The sequence below is a fragment of the Alexandromys fortis genome, unplaced genomic scaffold (genome assembly GCF_014885135.2).
Source record: "Alexandromys fortis isolate MF-2015 unplaced genomic scaffold, M_Fortis_MF-2015_v1.1 scaffold_0, whole genome shotgun sequence".
Classification (NCBI taxonomy): domain Eukaryota; kingdom Metazoa; phylum Chordata; class Mammalia; order Rodentia; family Cricetidae; genus Alexandromys; species Alexandromys fortis.
This window is the reverse complement of record NW_026067949.1, coordinates 21,691,277-21,710,408: the sequence shown is the minus strand read 5'-3', so window position 1 is coordinate 21,710,408 and position 19,132 is coordinate 21,691,277.

Genomic DNA, 19,132 nt, shown 5'->3' with positions numbered 1-19,132 from the left:
ACATGGTGCAAAAGTTGTCCTCTGATCGCTCCACAAGCGCCATGGCACCCACATGCCCATGTGCACACACACACACACACACACACACACACATAAACACACACACACACCAAATAACGTAAATGCCAAAAAATTAAAATCAAGACAGTATTAGAAAGAATTGTGTGCTGTCTGTTCTGTGAGATGCATTTGTATTAAAAACTGCACTTTGTATGACCACAACCATCATGAATTCAAAAGAAAAATGAGTGTGTATAAGGAATGATTTACTTAGTCTTGTGTCTAACTAAGAGTGCAAGATGGGTATGGTGGCCTACACCATCCGAGTCCCTGCACTTGGGAAGAAATGCCAGCAGGCTACAGGAACCCAGTCAAAAACAAACAAAAAAAAGCCATAGACAAGAAACTTTCTGCAAATTGTAGTAATGCCACACAGACATCAACCACCATGCTAAGCAAGAGTGTCTGTCTGCGTGGCAAGAGCAGTGCTGGGAGAGGGTGGCCGCCACGGCTAAGAGACTGGGGTCTGGCTGTCACCATGGCGAGGGCTTTGAGTCTGAAAGCCCCTAAGGGACCTCCTGCTAAGCTTTGTAAGGGCAGTTAGGGGCTGCCTCAACTACTCCAAACTGCTGTAGTGAAGTTCCACGGGCTAGAACATGTCTCTGTGTGCCCCTGAAAAGTTGAGGCAGGAGGATCACGAGTTGGAAGCCAATGCAGATTACATAGCAAGATCTTACCTAAAGCAAACAACAAAACAACCTCAAGCATTACAAAAACACGCAGACTCTGTGGCTAAAGAACTACCAACTTATTTCTCATGGTTCTGAGAGTCCAGGAAGAACAGACGTCGGCAGCGTTGGTGTCTGCCTCCTCCTCCAGGGGGTATATTCTTACTGGGTCTTATCTTGGTGGGGGGTAGCACTCCTTTGGGTCTCATTTAGAAGGTTGCTCCCTTATAATTCAGTCAGCTCCTAATAGTATCACCTCTGGGGTCAGGATTTCAATCTGTGAATTTAGGAAGATGGGGTAAGCAGCGGGGACACAAATATTCAGACTACACAAGGGAGTCTTTTTTTTAAAAGGATTTCTGAGCTATCACTATCATGTCTAATGGGGCAATGGCTGTGATTATTATCTATCTATCTATCTATCTATCTATCTATCATCTATCTATCTATCATCTATCTATCATCTATCTATCATCTATCTATCTATCTATCTATCTATCTATCATCTATCTATCATCTATCTATTAACTAATTTTTTCCTACATGTTTGTCTTTATGACACATGCATGCCTGGTGCCTGCGAAAGCGAGAAGAGGGTGTCATACGCCCTGGAACTAGAGTTATAGACAGTTGTGAGCTGTCATGTGGGTGCTGGGAATCAAACCCCGGTCCCCTGGAAGAGCAGCTAGTGCTCTTAACCACTGGGCCATCTCTCCAGCTTCTTGTCTTCACCATCTTTGGTCACGTGGAGAAGGCAGTTTATTTCAGCCAGAAAGGCTCAAATGTGGATTCCCACACAGCGGGGGCCCAGAGTCTCTAGAACACGTGAGACGCTTATTCTTTCCTTACCGCTGTGCATCCGAAGTGTCCAGGACCAGGTCTGACTGCCTCATCAAAGGGCCGAGAAGGCTCTGCAACCTTTCACATCCGGACCCTGGCTTCCCCTGCTCTACGACAGGAGAAAGGCTTCACACCGTCTCCCGCCTCTCTTTCCAGGCACTGAATCTGACATGGTGAAAGCCATGCCCAGAGCCCCGCCAGATGCCCCCGAGCCCCCGCCATCCTTTGATAAGTGTGCAGCTGTCTTTGTCCTTGCAATCGCTCACTCTCCTGGCTTGCCACCCAAGAAGATAAACCCTTCCCAGGGTCCCTGTCACCCTGCAGACTCATCGCCGTCTGCCCTGCGCATTCTCAGTCGCTGACTTCCTGTGTCCTGGCACACTGGGTTGTCATCATCATCTACTTCCTTCGTTGTTTCTCTGGAATTTCAGAGTTCTTCAACGGCCTGAGTTTTTGCCTCTTCAGCATCAAGTGCACGTGAGACATGGTATTTGGATTAATGAATGCTTGAAGAAGGGATGAATGATCAACAGAATAACTCTCTCATTCATCTCAAATGGTCTCGAGAAACCAGTGCTACACTTGCCTGGGCCTCTTGGAGGCACAGGCGGAAAGATAATGAGAGAGGATCAAGCAGTGGGGGTTGGGATCTTGATGGCTTGTTGGTCCTTCTGCTTGGCCATATCCTAGTTAATTCAACTCATAAAATAGGGAAGCCTCCCGAAGTTTCCAGAAGCTCCTTGGGCTTTACTGACTGCCCTGCATTTGCCGGCGTCTCTTCACGCTGTCTTAAGAGTAATGGCTAAAGTAAGGAGGGGAGGAAACGGGTCTTCCTACTGAATGTAGCTCTTGCCATGTCGCCATCATTCCTCCCTCAGAGGCATCCGAGATTACAGAAGGTCACTTATGGTTATCGGGTAGCTTATTCGATGGATATCATGAATTCTGTGGCTTGCTTTGGTCAAGCACTAGGCTGGGGTTGATCCTTGCAGGAACCAGATGCAGTGCCTGGCTAGAGAGTTTGAAGTCCACTGGGTGGTAAAAGCCTTTAATCCCAGCACTTGGGTTGGAGGAGGGAGGAGGCAAAGGCAGGTGGATCTCTGTGGAGTTTAAGGCTAGCCAAGTCTACATAGTGAGTTCCAGGGCAGTCAGAGATGCGTAGTCAGATCCCGTGTCAAAACATGCCCCCAAAAGTACTAATAATAAAATTTTAAAAAATGTAAAAAGTCTATGGGGGAGTGCCAGGTATAAGGGTGGTGTGTGCCTTTAGTTCTCGCCCTCAGAAGGCAGAGGGCAGGTGAAGTGGCTCTCTGTGTGTTCAAGACCAGCCAAGGCACCCTAAGGACTCGAAAAGAAAAGGCTCTGAGGGGATCAGGACCGCAGACATCTGTAGCGTGGAATGGCAGTCTGCTTCCAGTGGAAACGCTAAGCCCAAGCAAGCTGTTTTCACGGAAATGTCAAACCATTACCACGAGGTTTGAAATGACAAACCCTTGAACTTGCACAAAGTTGCTAGCTAGCCCTTGTTGAAGCTTCACAGGGCTAAGTGTAAGCCTTCCCTTTACTGGAAAGAAAATCGGGGTTATCCAGCTTATGGGGTGTTCGGGATACCCTGGGATCAGCGCCACCGAGGTCAGTCAGTCTCCTAACTCTACCTTCCATAAGGTTCGGCGTGTAGGAAGCAGATCCGAAGGCCCTGTGAAGTCTTGAGACACTTGAGACACAAAAAGCAATTCTATAATATAGTTAAGTCATAGGTATGGTTTTTGAGTTTTGGTCCTTTGAAACTTAGCTATCCTTGGAGGTGGGCCTGGAACACAAAAGGTCCAGGAATAAGAGTAGGAAGCTGCGGTCGACGGTAAGGAAAGGGTTGGGAGAGAAGTGACAGAAGCCATCAGGCTCACTACGGCTGGGGAGTGATCCAGGGATGCTCTGGCTGCAGAGGCCTGGGGGAGGAGGCCAGGGCCCCAAGGCACAGTGGTCAGAGGACAGTACCTGATGGGGCCAGTCAAGACGAGTGCTGGCACCAGCTGGCATTCCCAAGTGTCATGCAATAACTGGGAGCCATCCAGGACATTAAACAATGCCACAGGGCACAACAGGGGCAGCTGCTGAGCTCTGACCTGCAGATGGATGAGAATCTCCTCCTCCAGAAAAGGAGATGGGCTTGGGGCAGGCAGTTAAAGATGCCATCCGAGAGGGAGGAAGACAGACTGGATGTGGCCGGGATCCTTGGGCAAGATGTATGTATGTGTGTATGTTGTTAGGGTCGGGGAGCACAAGAAAGGTGTCAAGGCTTCTGACTTCCTGCCCTTCCTCAAACTGTACATGTGTGAGCTCCAGTCTTGCCTACAGTCTTGTGAGCAGGAATTAGTTTCCATGCCTTATGGACATGGTCATAATGTACCAGAGACCCTGGAGCTAATTGCAGGCCATGGGAGAGGCTGAATCTGAACATAGACCTGGCTGCCCTATTCCCAGTACACAGTTGGGGCAGAAGCTCCCTAGGGGGACCTAGAAACCCAGGGCGTGCCTGTCTTCTCTGGTAAAGTTTATGACTGGGTGACTAGAATTCTCCCATCCAGTCTTGTATTCCAGGCCCCTCACATTGTGCCTTGCTGGGAAACATTTGTGTTCAGGCTTGCAGATGGGAGGGGCTGTAGGAGACCCTCGAGGGGAGGCAAGACAAGGTCAAGGAGGAAGGCCAGGGAGTAAGTGTGGTTAAGTTGCAATTAAGTGGAAGAGTAAATTGCTCAGAATACCGCAGTCCTCAACCATTCTGAAATGACTTTACGGTAATTCTAGATAAAAACACGCCATTCGGAGACGATACTTAGAGATCTGGGGTGGGGTTGGTTTATTTTATTTTATTTTATTTTTCCTGACAGTTTCAATATAATTCAGCACTTTCACTTTGGCAGACAGGCCTGACCTTTCTGTGGTCTGAGGACAGCTGACTCAACAGCCGGGTAAGCCATGGGGCGCACATGACCCAAAGCCAGTCAGGCTCGTGGTTCCCAGCGCTTGGGTCTCCTCTCTTGGACTCCGGAAATCTCTGGAACCTGGACCTATAACCGTTATGGAACTGGGTCTGGGCAGAGCGTTCATGGGTTAGAACCTTTTTAAAAAGAGGAATTTCCCCAAAGTTCACAAGAGGCAGAGAAGGGCGCTGGTTTGGCTGCGTTCTTCCCCCTTTTTTACGCGGTGCAGATGGAGACTGGAGAGGAAGAAAAAGAGGAAGGAAGAGGCGGTGGGGGAGGGTCTGCGGCAGGGTAGGCGGCTTCTGGCTTCCCGGGAACCAGAGCTCAAACTCAGGTTTTCTTGGTATAGAAGAAAGTTATCTCTTCTGAAAATGCCCGTGGTCGAATTTCCCCTTGGCTTCGTGTTCCTTTGGAACCAAACCGTGAACCTGAATATTCCTCACTTGAAAACCACGATCCACCTTCCTCACCAAAACAAAAGCAGCACCTACCCCACCCCCAAGCCCCAAAGTGAGGTTTCACACGCTTATCAGAACTCAGATCTGCTTTGCACACCAGGAAACAGTGCCAGTAAGCCAGCTGTAACCAAATCAGATCTTTCCCCTTGACTTCCATTGGTGAGACTTGGGACTTGCTGACATCGAAGAAATGGCAGAGTGAGCTGTGGGCGCCCTCTCAGAAGACAACGTTGCTGGCTTGCTGGCCTCAGCTTGGAATAAGGAGCATCTAGAATCAGCAGAGATAGAGAGACCCTGAGCAACAGAAGTCAGATGAGGTTACGACTTAGAATTTCATGTGGCCTCAGTATGATCCTGGGGGAGGCTATGCCTGTTCCCCTTCAAGAGTGGATGCTGGACTCTGCTGTGGATAAAAGGGAAGCTGCCGGAAATAACCTTATTCTGAAAAGGGAAACGAGGGAGGGGCTGGGGAGATGGCTCAGTCAGGAAAATACTTGCTGCACAAGCAGAAGAGTCTAAGTTTGGGTCCCCAACACCCACGTAACATCAGAGCCCAGACAGATGGTGGTGGCGCATGCCTTTAATCCTTGCACTGGGGAGACAGAGGCAGACGGATCTCTGTGAGTTAGAGGTCAGCCTGGTCCACAGAGCTAGTTCCAGACAGCCAGGGCTGCTACACAGAGATATCTTGTCTGTAAATAAATAAATAAATAAATAAATATAACAAGCAAACAACGCAAAACAAAAAGCAAAGCCCAGTGAAGCACAGCAGGAACCCCATCATTTCCACAAAGGGGAAGAAAGGAGGATCCCAGAAGCTTCCTGGCCAACCGGTCTGGCCAAATCTGTGCATCCAGTCCAGTTTAGTGAAAGACCCAAAATACAAGTCTCAAATTATGAGGTGGGGAAAGATAGAGGAAGGCATTCAACATTGAATGAATGTCTCCTCACACATGCGCACACATGCGCACACACCCAAGTGTATGCATGCACGTACACTATACACATACAACGTCACACACTCACAATGACCTTATTCTAGCAGGTGGACTCAAAGCTCAAGCTCAAGCGATAGCAATAGCGCCTGCCTCTAGTCTCTGTTTCAGAGTTACTGTGAACATCCATGGGGTGGAGAACCTAGAGGAAGCCAGCTATCGCCCAAGAAATGGAGCCGGTATTCTGTTCAGTGTGACATTACCCCAGAGAATCAAGGTGTGTTCTGAGGCTGTACAGACTAACTGTATAGAGGGGGGGGGGGGCTAGCTGATTTTTACTTTCTGGGCAATTCAAAAAGGCTTGAATTTGTTCTCTAATCATTAAACCAAAAATGCCAAAGTACCAAATGATTTGAACCCCTGCTTTGAAGGACTGAAACTTTTAAATACCATTACATGTGTGGAGACCATCCTCTTCTCTGAGGTTATAAAATGTTTGTGAGGATGAGGTGTCCTTGGGAGTGAAGGAAGTCACAGGAGGTCACAACCTTGGTCACTGCTGGTCTTCCACTGCTTTGGAGACACTGGATTCCAGGTGGTTTCCCGTCTTAGAATAGTTTGTGCTTGGTCTCTGTTCAGATAGAATAGTTCCATTAACATATAATGGAGACCATAAATAGGATCACCTGAAGTCACATGAAATTCTAAATCGTGACCTCATCTGACTTCTGAGCCTGTCACTCAAGATCCCTGGATCTCTCCTTATTCCAGACTGAGCCTGGCAACTTTTCCTCTGTCCTTTTCTCCTGTGTCAGCATCTCCTGAGTCTTTTAACCATTGGAAGTCAAGGGCAAAGATCTGATTTGGCCTCAGTGGCCCTCTTGCTCTACTCCAAGCTTCGAGTTTGGGTCTGTGGCTTGTAGGATCACAGGCATGCACAACCACACTCTGAACCTTGCTTTTTAAAACAGTGTGAGAAACATGGGAAAATTGAAAAGATAAGACTTCCTGTGCCGCGCTCACCTGGTTTTAACGTACATTTAACATCTGTTCTCGTGGCACAGCTGTTGCTGTTAGGAACTACCGTCTACCCATCAACTAAAGCCTGTCAGATTTCCTCAGTTTCTTCTGCTGCTTCAAGACTCCTTCCAAGGTGACATGTTGCATTTGCTTGGCTCCTCTTGATGGTGAATCTCTCAGGCTTTCATTGTCTGATGACTCTGACAATTTTTTCATGATCATTCTTATTGTCTGCCCTCTGTAGACATCCGTATTGACAGCTTTTATAGCATCTAAATGAGGTCATTTGTTTCTTGAATTACTGAGCTGTGAGCTATATATTTTTAGTACTAGACACCTGCAAACATTTTCTCCATTACTGTAGTAAGATGTATTTGCTTGCTTGCTTATTTTTTATTGTTTGTTTGTATGTTGTTTTTTTTTTTTTTTTTTTTTTTGTTTTTTTTTTGTTTTTTTTTTTTTTTTTTTTTTTTTTTTTTTTTTTTTTTTTTTTTTTTTTTTTTTTTTTTTTTTTTTAGTTTTGTCTTAGTTGGAGTTTCTCTTGCTGTGAAGAGACACCATGACCACAACAACTCTTATAAAGGAAAACATTTAATTGAGGTGGTGACTTACAGTTCAGAGGTTCAGTCCATTATCATCTTGGTATGGAACATGGCACTGTGCAGACAGACATGGTGCTGGAGAAGTAGCTGATAATCCTACATCTCTCAGGCAACAGAAAGTCAGCTGAGATCCTGGGCGGTATCCTGAGCATAGGAAACCTCAAATCCAGCTGACAGTGACACACTTCCTCCAGCAAGGCCATACCCACTCCAACAAAGCCACACCTTCTAATAGCACCACTACCTATAAGATTATAAGGGCCAACTACGTTCCAACTACTACAAGTTTACATATTTATATTTGTTTTTAATTCAAAATTTCATACAATAAATTTTAATAATTTCCCCTTCCCCATTCCTCCCAGATCCTCCCACCTTGCTTCCCCCCAAATGTATGTTCTTTTATTCTACAGCCATACTGACTGGACATACCTAATCTTTTCTGATAATTTCTTTTTTTTTTAATTCTGAGAATAATCTTAGAGTCTCATGGATGTTTGGCAAATAAATGCTCTAACGATGAGCTATTTCAAGCCTCTTCAGTTGGTTCCCCTTTTCATTTTATTTCTGAGTTGCCTAGACTGGTCTTGCGCTTAAGATCTTCCTGCCTCACCCTCTTGAGTACCTGGGATTACGACAGTGGCAGAGCAGAGAGTACTGCTCTCATTACATCGCATCAAGGGTAGACACTGTCAGCATGGTACACCATGCTTTAGAATGGCTTAAGACACCTGCTTGGTGTGGTGTCTTGATTATAAAGTTTCTCTTTTCCAGTGTTCCCCACCATAGGAGTGGGGTTTATGATTTATGTGTCAGTGTAGGCTCTTGGGACTTTATACTTTGGGTTCTAATTAAGTCTACTTTTATTTGTCTATTTCTGTTGCCACAGCTTTGGCCGTGGTGAGCTTTTCCGGTTGATTCCTTGTTCTAGAAAGGTCCTCCATCCCTTCTGCTTCCCTCTGTCCTTCTTGAGCTCCCTGGTGCTGACCACAGCTCTGCTTCCATCTCTCCTGTGTTTGTCTCCTGCTTCATCCTTAGGTTCCTATGCAGTTCTGTGCTCTCTTCTTTTCCCAGTTCTGCACCCTCCTCTGAGCCCTGGCGACCCCCAATTGGTTGAATCTTTCTAGGGCAGGGGTGAGGCCATCAGCACCCAGATGCCTTCATCATTACCTCTACTCATGAGGATTTATCTTCCTGTTTCTATCAACCCACACCAGGGACAGAAAACAGAAACCCTTTGACCGCCTTCAATGGCATTTTCCATCGCGTGTGCCACACTATGGGTACTGTGAGTAGGGACTGTGAAAACAGAGAGTCTGTGCCACTCATACTAATATGTCACAGAGACATCCTCAGTGAAGACATCATCTTTCCTCTCAGGCCAGCGAAGCAATCAGGCTAACTGCAGATCTTCCCTTCTCCCTCTGCGCCACTAAATTCAATCCACAGTCTCCCCTCCAGCTCTGGGGCAGACCATCTACTGCAGCCACTCTCCCCTCTTCTCCTGCCCCCATCTCCAGTGAGTCACATGGATCATCCTCTCCTAACTTCCTTCCCCCCACTCATTGCTTTATCCCAGCCTCCAAACTCCAGCAGGCATTCCCTAGGAACTCACAGGACACGCTGACCAAAGAAGCAGTTAGGCCAACTGGAGATCTTCCTCTCCCACTCCCTCCAACTCCATTTCCCATTTTCCTCCTCTCCATGTCTCCAAGTTCATATTCCTTTTCCCACCTCTTTTTTCTTCCAAGTCCAGTCCTCAGTCCCAGCCCCAGATCAGTAGTAGACCTTCCTCTGTGGCCTCTCCTCATTCTCTGCTCCCACTCCCAGGGCACTGAGCTGATCCAGGCAGAACACCTGCCTCCCTTCCTCCTGGGAATCCTATTGGCACCCCTTATCCCATCCCCATTCCTAGGTGTCAGTTCCCAATACCCAGAAACACATTTTATCTGGAACCCCAGTGGCCACACCTATCAGCATCCCAGAAGAATTTCTTACCAGGTGTTATAAGGAGAGGGCCCGCTTGTTCATCCCGGCCGCCCAGCTATCTTAGCCCCAAAATTACCACACAGAAACTGTATTAATTAAATCACTGCTTGCCCATTAGCTCTAGTTTTATTGGCTAATTCTTACATCTTAATTTAACCCATTTCTATTAATCTGTGTATTGCCACATGTCAGTGGCTTACCAGGTAAAATTCCCAGCATCTGTCTCTGGCGGCTCCATGGAATCTCTCTCTTGACTCTGCCTCCTTTCTCCCAGCATGCCATTTAGTTTTCCCCACCTACCTAAGTTCTGCCCTATCAACAGGCCCAAAGTAGTTTCTTTATTAACCAACGAAAGCAACACAAAGACAGAGGGACCTCCTACACCAACCAGGCAACACACAGCCACCACATTCTCCTAAGAACCAGAGAGGACAGCAGAAACCAAGGAGCAAAACACCCACCCAACAAAGATAAAAGTCCAGATAGGAGCACCTAGCGCTACAGTCTTCCCAATCCTAGATGTGCTCAGATGCAGAAGTAAAAACACAGTAACAGCCAGAACAGTGTGTCTCCAGTAGAGCCCAGCAATCCTACCACAGCAGGCCCTGAGTATTTCAACATAGCTAAAATACAAGACAAAGGCCTTAAAATAGCCTTTATGATATAGCAGTAGTTCTTAAAGAGGAATAAAGAAATCCCTCAAACAAGTCTATGAAAATGTAAGCAAACAGTGGAAGGAAATGAATAAGACCTGAAAATGGAAGGAAGATCAATAAAGGAAACCCAAACTGAGGGAAATCCAGAAATGGAAAATGTAGAAACTCAAGCAGGAACCTCAGAGGCAAGCCTCACCCACAGAGTACAAGAAATGAAACATAGAATCTCAGGCACTGAAGACACAGAAAAAGAAATGAATACTTTGGTCAAAGAAATGTTAAATCTAAATCTAAAAAAAAAAAACCTCCTGGTACAAAACATCCAGGAATACTAATAGGAATAGAAGAAGAGAAGAAACCCAGGTCAAAGACACAGAAAGTACAACAACAACAACAAAAAACCCTAGATACTATGAAAACAAATTTAAAATGGGGTACATGATGAGTATGGTGTACGCCTTTAATCCTAGTACTTGTGAGGCTGAATCAAATGGATCTTTGTGAGTTCCGGGCCAGCCTAGTCTATAGGGTGAGTTTCAGGACAGCCAGGACTACATAGAGAAACCCTATCTCTAAAAACCAAACCCAACAAAAACAACATCAACAATGAAAATGGGGGATGGTGTAGGAGGTCCTTCTGTCTATGTGTTGCTTTCATTGATTGAATAAAGAAACTGCCTTGACCTTTTGATAGAGCAGCACTTAGGTAGTCAGAGTAGACAGAACTGAATGCTGGAAAGAAGGAGAGGGAGAGCTGCCATGGAGCTGCCAGGTCAGACATGCTAAATCTTTCCTGGTAATCCAAGACCTCGTGGTGACATGCAGATTATTAGAAATGGGTTGAATCAAGATGTGAGAGTTAGCCAATAAGAGGCTAGAACTAATGGGCCAGGCAGTGTTTAAATAAATACAGTTTCTCCAGTTTCTCTTTGGTTATTTCGGGGTTTAAGCTAGCAGGGCGCCTGGGACATCAAGCATCCTGCTCGTTCCTGTTATAGGGGGATGGGATACATACAGATCTAAACAGAGAATTCTTAAAACAGGAAACTCAAATAGTACAGAAACACTTAAAGAAACGTTCAATATCCTTAACCATCAGGGAAATGCATATCAAAACTAGTTTGAGATTCCATCTTACACCTGTCAGAATAGCTAAGATAAAAAACACAAATGACAGCCCATGCTGATGAGCAATGCTCCTCTATTGCTGGTGGGAGTGCAAACTTGTACAGCTACTATGGAAATCAGTGCAATGAGTCCTTGGGAAGATGAAAATCAGTATACCCCAAGATCCAGCTATACCACTCCTCTGTATATACCCCAAAGACATTTCTTCCTGCCACAGAGACATTGCTGCTTTATTCTTAGTAGCCAGAAATTAAGAACAACTTAGATGTCCCTCAACAGAAGAATAAATAAAGAAAATGTGGTATATTTATACAATGAACTCAGCCTTAAAAAATGACATCATGAAGTTCACAGGTAAATGAATGGCACTTGAAAAAAAATCATCCCAAGTGGCATATCTCAGATCCAGAAAGACAAATATGATATGTATTCAATTATATGTATGTATTAGCTGTTAAGTCAATGATAACCAAGCGATAATCCTTAGACCCACAGAGATTAGGCAGAGAGTAAGAGAGTGTGGGCTACAGATAGATAGGAAAGGGAAATAGAATAGATAGTTAGAATGGCTGGGGGCTGGAATGGGAGAACCAAGTGGGGTGGGGGAGGAGATGAGGAAAGGGAGGAGCTATGGGGAGAGACAGCTAAAATTAAGGGTCATTTGAGTGGTAATAAGAAAACCAAATACAGTAGAAGCTTCCAAATATATATATGAAGGCTATAAATGAAATTGCCAAATAATGGGGAAGACAGAGTCCCAACTGGCCATCTCTTGTCACCAAATGAAGCTTCCACTACCGGGATTGGGTTACATCTAATGGAGAGTTGTTAGCTAAAGGAGTCCCATGGGAATCCCCAAACAACCCAGGCTGTTGCCAAGAGCATTGGTTGCCCTTCACAAGTGGATGGCAAGGCTCCATTGCTGGAGACAGCACCAATACAACTAACTGACCACGGAGAAGTCCAGCTGGTGCCTACAGAGCTTTAACCCCATGGGCTACAGGAAGGTCCTTTGCACACTACCAAAAGAGAAAAGCAGACACTAAGCCAGCCACAGCCCTTTGCTCTATAATACTGTCCTGTCTGCAAGATTTGTCAGGGCAATGGTGACACAAAGCTTGTGTGAGTAACCAACTAATATCTGGTTTGATGAAAGGCACACTCCATGAGATGGAACCCAAACGCAACATGGCCTGGGTGATAATAAGCCAGAAACTAGATCTCCTAGGTGCCTACACTGAAATCAAATACTACTGGTCTAAAAAACAAAAAGAAAACAATGAAAATGTTGCGATAAAATGACTGTTAATGTCATTCTGCTATACTCATAGATCAGCCATCACCAGAGAAGCTTGCTCGTGCAGCAGATGGGAACAAATGCAGAGAGACCTACCACCAGACATTGTGCAGAGAGTGAGTCATTGGAACGCTCGGTCCTAATGAGACATCTCTAACAAATCCCTCCTCTCAGGGCTCAGGGAAGCCTTCCAAGGAGGAGGCAGAAAGAGTGTAAGAGCTGGAGAGGATGGAGGACACAAGGAGAACAATCCCACCTAAATCAACATGATTCAAGATCATATGAACTCACAGAGACTGAAGCAGCATGCACAGGGCCTGCACGGGTCTGCACCAGGTCTTCTGTGTATATATTACGGCTTCCAGCTTATTGGTTTTATGGGATTCCTTAAAGTCCCATAAAAAAAGTGTAAAAGACTGGGTCTCTAAATCCTGTGCCTTCTCTTGGGCTCCTTTCTTTCTGTTTGCTTGTCTTGTCCGACTCCAATGTGTTAGCTTTTGTTTTATCTTTAATTTATATTATATTATATATTAAATTTCCTTAGAAACCTCCTTGTTTTCTGATAAGAGACAGAAAGGGGGTGGATCTGGATGGGAGAGGAGGTGGGGAGGAACTGGGAGGAGCAGAGGAAGGGGAAACTGTACTCAGAGTATGTTATGTGAGGGGGATCTATGTTTCAATAAAAGGAAAAAATAAAATTAATCAGCATTCCATGATAAACTTGACTGTGAATCTTTCTGCTATTGGAGCTGAATTTTGCCTAGTGTTCTCACAGGCAGTGTAGCCCTGCGCTTCCAAGTCTCTACATGGAGCCACACTGCCTCCCATCAGACTACGATCTTGAGTGAGTTACCTAGCTCATCTTCACATGGAAAGTCAAACTGACCACAGTGCACCGTCCGATTCATGAGACTAAAATGAGATAATTAAGGCAGGGTGCTAAAATATTATAATCATTCAATAAATGACATTTATCATTAGTTTTCTTATGCTATTTGGAATCCTCCTGTCTCTGCGCTCCCAGCTCTTGGGCTCCAGATGAGCAGCATCACACCTGGCTTTTGTGTGGGTCCTGCAGAACCAAGATGAATCCAAACGTGGACCAAGTTTCAGTGCCCAGAGCTTTTCCACCCTGGCACTGCCTTCCTTGGCCTTATGAATTGCTCGCTCATCTCTGCCCTTCCTGAGGCATGGTGTGCTGGAAAGTGGCATTGCAGAGCCGCATGTGCCAACCCTTCCAGAGCGTTCTCAGAAGCCTTCCTGAAGTCTTGCTCAATAGGCTGGGCTAAGGGTGGGGCGGATGCTGGAAGAGGGTCACAGCAAATTAAAATGCCTTGGAAAAGACGTGAAAGATGCATTCTATCAACTAGATGGTTAGGTTTCAAACTTCTTGTTTTTTTTTCCTTCCTTCCTTCCTTCCTTCCTTCCTTCCTTCCTTCCTTCCTTCCTCCCTCCCTCCCTCCCTCCCTCCCTCCCTCCCTCCCTTCCTCCTTCCTTCCTTCCTTCCTGAGAACATGTTTCTCTGTATAACTCTGGCTGTCCTGGAGCTTGCACTGTTGACCAGGTGACCTCAGACCCAGAGATCTCTACCTGCCTGTCCCTCCTGAGTATTGGAATTAAAGGAGGTCTCCATCACTCACGGCATCTTGGTCGTTTCTTAAGGGTTAAATGTAGTCATACCGAGACAGTCTGGGGCCTGTGTTTTAAGCAAACATTTCTCAGAAAACCAGTTTCTGAAAAGATGGAGCTGTGTAGTTGCAGGAAACTTAGAAGGATTTGTTTTTATTGTTTCTAGAAAAAAAAGGGGGGGTTATATGAGTGGAAATTTCTGGAAAGAAGTCAGGGAAGGAGAAACAGATGTAGGGTCATGACCTACTGAAGAAAACTGTTCTTCCAGGAAGTGCAGCAGACGAAAGTCACTCTGCACGGAGAGTACTACGGACCAGTGGGGTCCTAAAATTCATGTGTGGGGTCCCCTAAGCCCCAGCACCTCTGAATGTGATTGCATTTAGAGACAGGATCTTTACAGAGATCAGTGATTGTCAAGCTGGTTCTAATCCGATTTGACTTCTGTCGTTGGAAGAAAGTTTGGATGCAGGCGCGTAGGAAGGAAAGCCTTGTGGGGCTACGGGGAGAGGACGCCACCTGCAAGCTGAGAGGGACACAGAGAGAGAGGATGCCACCTGCAAGCTGAAGACAGGAAACCGGCACTGCTCTTCTAGGACTTGGAGCCTCTAGAACTGTGAAGGGAAAAAAGCCAAGTTTCCTTGACTTAAACTCCCGGGCCCGCACGACCCACAGCCCTGTGTGGTAGCAAAGTACTCCAGAGCCGGGGAGAGACCAGCGGCCCGGCTCCTGCCAGTGCAGCTGGGCCTCTCTTGGCTGTTCTTTCTCATTTGTCTGCCATAAGCTACCCCAAATGACAGACGCTGAGACTCTGTTTATTTCCTTCTTTGTGTGACCGGGGTGAAGGGAGTCATCTAGGCTTTACAGAGGATTGTAACGATAGGTGGTTTAAACAGGCAGTACACAGGAAATAACTTCAGGGGTGACCCTTTCAAAGACCATGGTCCCCTTGGCCTTCCCCCTGGCTGTCTCACTTAGCAGGGGATCTGCAGCTCCTCCGCATCTTTACCTGTTTTAATGTGTCAGTCTCTGGGCCCTGACAGTCAACTTCCCACCCCCTAATATTTTGAACTTCTATGATGAGTGTAGCAAGAAGGTTGCTAGTTTGTTCCCAGCCGCTTAGCCCCAAAATAATCACACAGAAACTGTATTAATTAAATCACTGCTTGGCCCATTAGTTCTAGCTTCTTATTGGCTAACTCTTACATATTAATTTAACCCATATCTAATAATCTGTGTATCGCCACATGGCTGTGGCTTACCAGCTAAAGTTATGGCGTCTGTCTGTGACAGAACAACATGGCTTCTCTCTTACATTCAGTTTAGTGTGTCGTCTGTCCCTGTTCACAATTCCTTTATTAACCAATGATATTCACAGCATACGGAGGGGAATTCCATATCGGATGAGATATGTCTGTTTAAGGTGTTAGACTTTCTGGTGAAGGGACTCTTTCTGTTTTAGTGAAATTCCTGGTTTTTTGTTTGCTTGTTTTTGTCTCCGATAATATTTTCTCAGAAGTTTGCTTTGACATCAAAAGAGGTTTTTTTTTTTTTTTGAAGTAATGCTGTTGTGTGTTCTTTATTTGCTTAGAGATTAAAGGTCAGTATCTTTATACTTCAAATGTTAACCTTGTGAACAGTGTTGGTGGGTCCCATCCTGTTTTCCAAACTACTCTCGTCTTTCACTTGAAATGTTTAATCTACTTATAAATATAATTATGAAGATGTTTGGACTTAAATCTGTCATCCTAATAACTGCCCATTGCTTTACAGGCGCTTAATTCCCATCTTTGGTGTAAATTGACCGTTTTTAATTGGTTGCTTTGTTTGAACTTTTTGAACAATGCCTCTTTGTGTTACATTTGAGTGGCTGTTCTAGGATTTAAAATCCCTGTGTTTAAGTGTCTGAGTCTATAGTCAGTATGTCTTTACAAGCAGTGCCAACCAGGGTTTTATAGTCACATGGGTTCTAGGACATCCCATCCAATGGCACATCTGCTGGGCTGACAGTGAGTGTGTTCAGGAGGAGGGGCGTTGGTGTCAGCCTGTCTAATGTGTGCCTTGCATTGAGCTCGGATGAAACTTTGCTCAAATTCAAGTCACATAAGTGTTTTATCTCTGAGGGGAGAGGTTTCCCCAATGTAAGTGTCCTGGTAGTCAGGAGCAAAGGAATACCACAAAGTCACACCGTACAGCAAACCTCACAGGAAAGATTTATTGGGAAAGACACAGGAGGGTGGCTGCGTCTGCTAGGTTGAGAAGTAACCAAGAAGTGAGCTGGAGGCAGGCTTATATAGGGTTTTTTGAGGGGGCGAAGTTTTCTAGGTTGGGGACTGGTGGGTTTTCAAGTCTTGAGCTTGGAGCAAGTCCAGGGATTGGTGGGATTTTGAACCTGGCGATTGGTGGGTTTTCAAGCTCAGGGATTGGTAGGCTTTTAAGCTCAGGGACTGGTGTGTTTTCACAAGCCTGCAGTAAACTCAGACTTCCTAGCTGACAGTCAGCATCATCCACTGGGTATCCTACAATGACAGTGTGAGGACATCGTATGGACCCAGTTGCCTATGAGGCTGAAAAAAGCTCTTGCCTACGAGCCAGAACATCCAAATGCAAATCCCCAAACTGCAAGTGACCCTCTTTCCCTCTTTGCATTGTAACCTGGACGCTTACTTTGGGGCTGTTGCATACTTCTCTCTGCTAATTAATCTTCACGGTTAAATTCTGTGTCTTCAAAGAGTCTCCTCTCTGTCTCTTCCTCTCCCTCTCTCTCTTCTTCTCCCTTTCTCTCGTCTCCCTTTGTCCTCCTTTGACTTGTCCTGACCCTCCAACTGGCTATGCTGCTCCCAGAAAACTGAAAAAGCTCTCCTACTACCTAAATCTCTGCTTGCAAGTAGTCTTGGCTTGAGTGACCTCAGTCAGAGATCTCTGGAGAGATCTAGCTAGGTCCTGCTTCTCTCTGAAAACAGTCTCCCTCAGCTATTTCATTGTGTCCCCAGGCTTTTGTGTGCTTCCCCTGCTACCAAGTGCTTGCAAAGGTGCCTGGGTGGAGCTGGCCTCTAGGTAGGGTTTGCTGTGTGGCTAGAATTCTTGGCAGCCTCTGAAGAGCAGTTCAAGATTTGTTGACAGCTCAGCTGATTTCTTTTCTTTCCTGTCTACGGACTGTGTTTCCCGAGATAGCCTGAATGTGTTTGTCCCCCAAAATTCCATATATTGAGGTGAGTGGCGGTGGCAGTGCACGCCTTTAATCCTAGCACTCTGGAGGCAGGCGGATCTCTAAGTTTGAGGCCAGTATGGTCCATAGATGAGTTCCAGGACAACCAGGGCTACACAGAGAAAGCCTGTCTTGAAAAACAAATAAGCAGGAAAAGTTCATATATTGAAATGGATCTCCAAGACAACAGGGTCAAAAGAGGTAAGGGAAATGATTACATCATAAAGGTGGGGACCTTAAGGGTAAGATTAATGTCCTTATAAAAGAGACCTAAAGGGGCTTGCTAGCCCCTCTGATGGATAATATTAATTGCCATCCTTACAGGATTTAGAATCAGCAAAGACCTAGGCCTCGAGATATGCCTATAAGAAGTTAACTGAGGTGAGGCTAAATGTGGGCAAACCCATTCCGTGGCTGGTGTCCTGGATTTCATAAAGAGGAGAAAATTATCTGAACACCACCATATTCATCTCTCTGCTGCCTCATGATCCTGCCAGTATGATGGGCTATATCTCAAACTGTGAGCCAAAACCAACCCTCACTCCATAAGTGCAAGTGATGCAGGTCCTGTTGGGGGATATTCGACAACACTGCGAACCCTGAGTTTGCATTTGCATTAATTAAATAAAATTAACCTTGGGTTAGGAATCTGCAGTAGCAACTAGTTGACAGAAAGTAACTATAGAGCCGGGCGGTAGTGGCGCATGCCTTTAATCCCAGCACTCGGGAGGCAGAGGCAGACAGATCTCTGTGAGTTTGAGACCAGCCTGGTCTACAGAGCTAGTACCAGGACAGGCTCCAAAGCCACAGAGAAACCCTGTCTCAAAAAAGAAAGAAAGAAAGAAAGAAAGAAAGAAAGAAAGAAAGAAAGAAAGAAAGAAAGAAAGAAACAAACCATAGAGTCTCAGTGGGCATCCTGGAGAGATAGAGAGACACAGGAAGTAGTAGGGTGAGGTTTGGAGTGGTGCAGGTTTTTCTGGTTTTGCAAAGTGGAACCACAGGGCTTCTGTGGATGCCAAGGAGAGAGGGTTAGCTAGTTGCTACTCAGCCTCTCTGAGCTCACAGGTTTTCACCCCAGCCTTTGAATCTCGAGTCTTATTCATAAATAGAACAATAGAGATTTAGTTAAAACTACCATTAGTGGCAGTCACAGGGCCAGGGCCTGTGGGAACAGAATTCCCACCCAGGCTGCAACCTGAGTGACCAGGCCGCTGCTAGAACTGCAGGCCAGTAACTGCAGGGTTGCAACTGCTGACGGAAATAGCAGTGGATTAAGGTGCAGCCACTGTGCTGAAGTTAAAACTTGGTGCGAAGGCGCCTCTTCGATATGGACCATCACCTCACAAGGGAGCTGCTGGCACCTTGGTGACCTTAGACTGCATAACGAGAACTCTAGCTATCATCTTCTATTGTTTTATGTTACTCAGTATGTGATATTTTGTTTCTAGATGTTGCCATATGTCTATGGATGGCCATCCCCCAAAGAGCCATTGGATAAATCTAATGTACTTCCAGGACAACTGGAAAAATAGATTCATCAGTGAATGACAGGTAGAGGGGAGGAGAAGGAGCTCCCATAGACTTGTAAAGGAACTGGAGAGGTGACAGTCTTGAAGAGTGAACCCAATATATATTCTCCGAGAAGGCCATATGCCCGCAGTAAG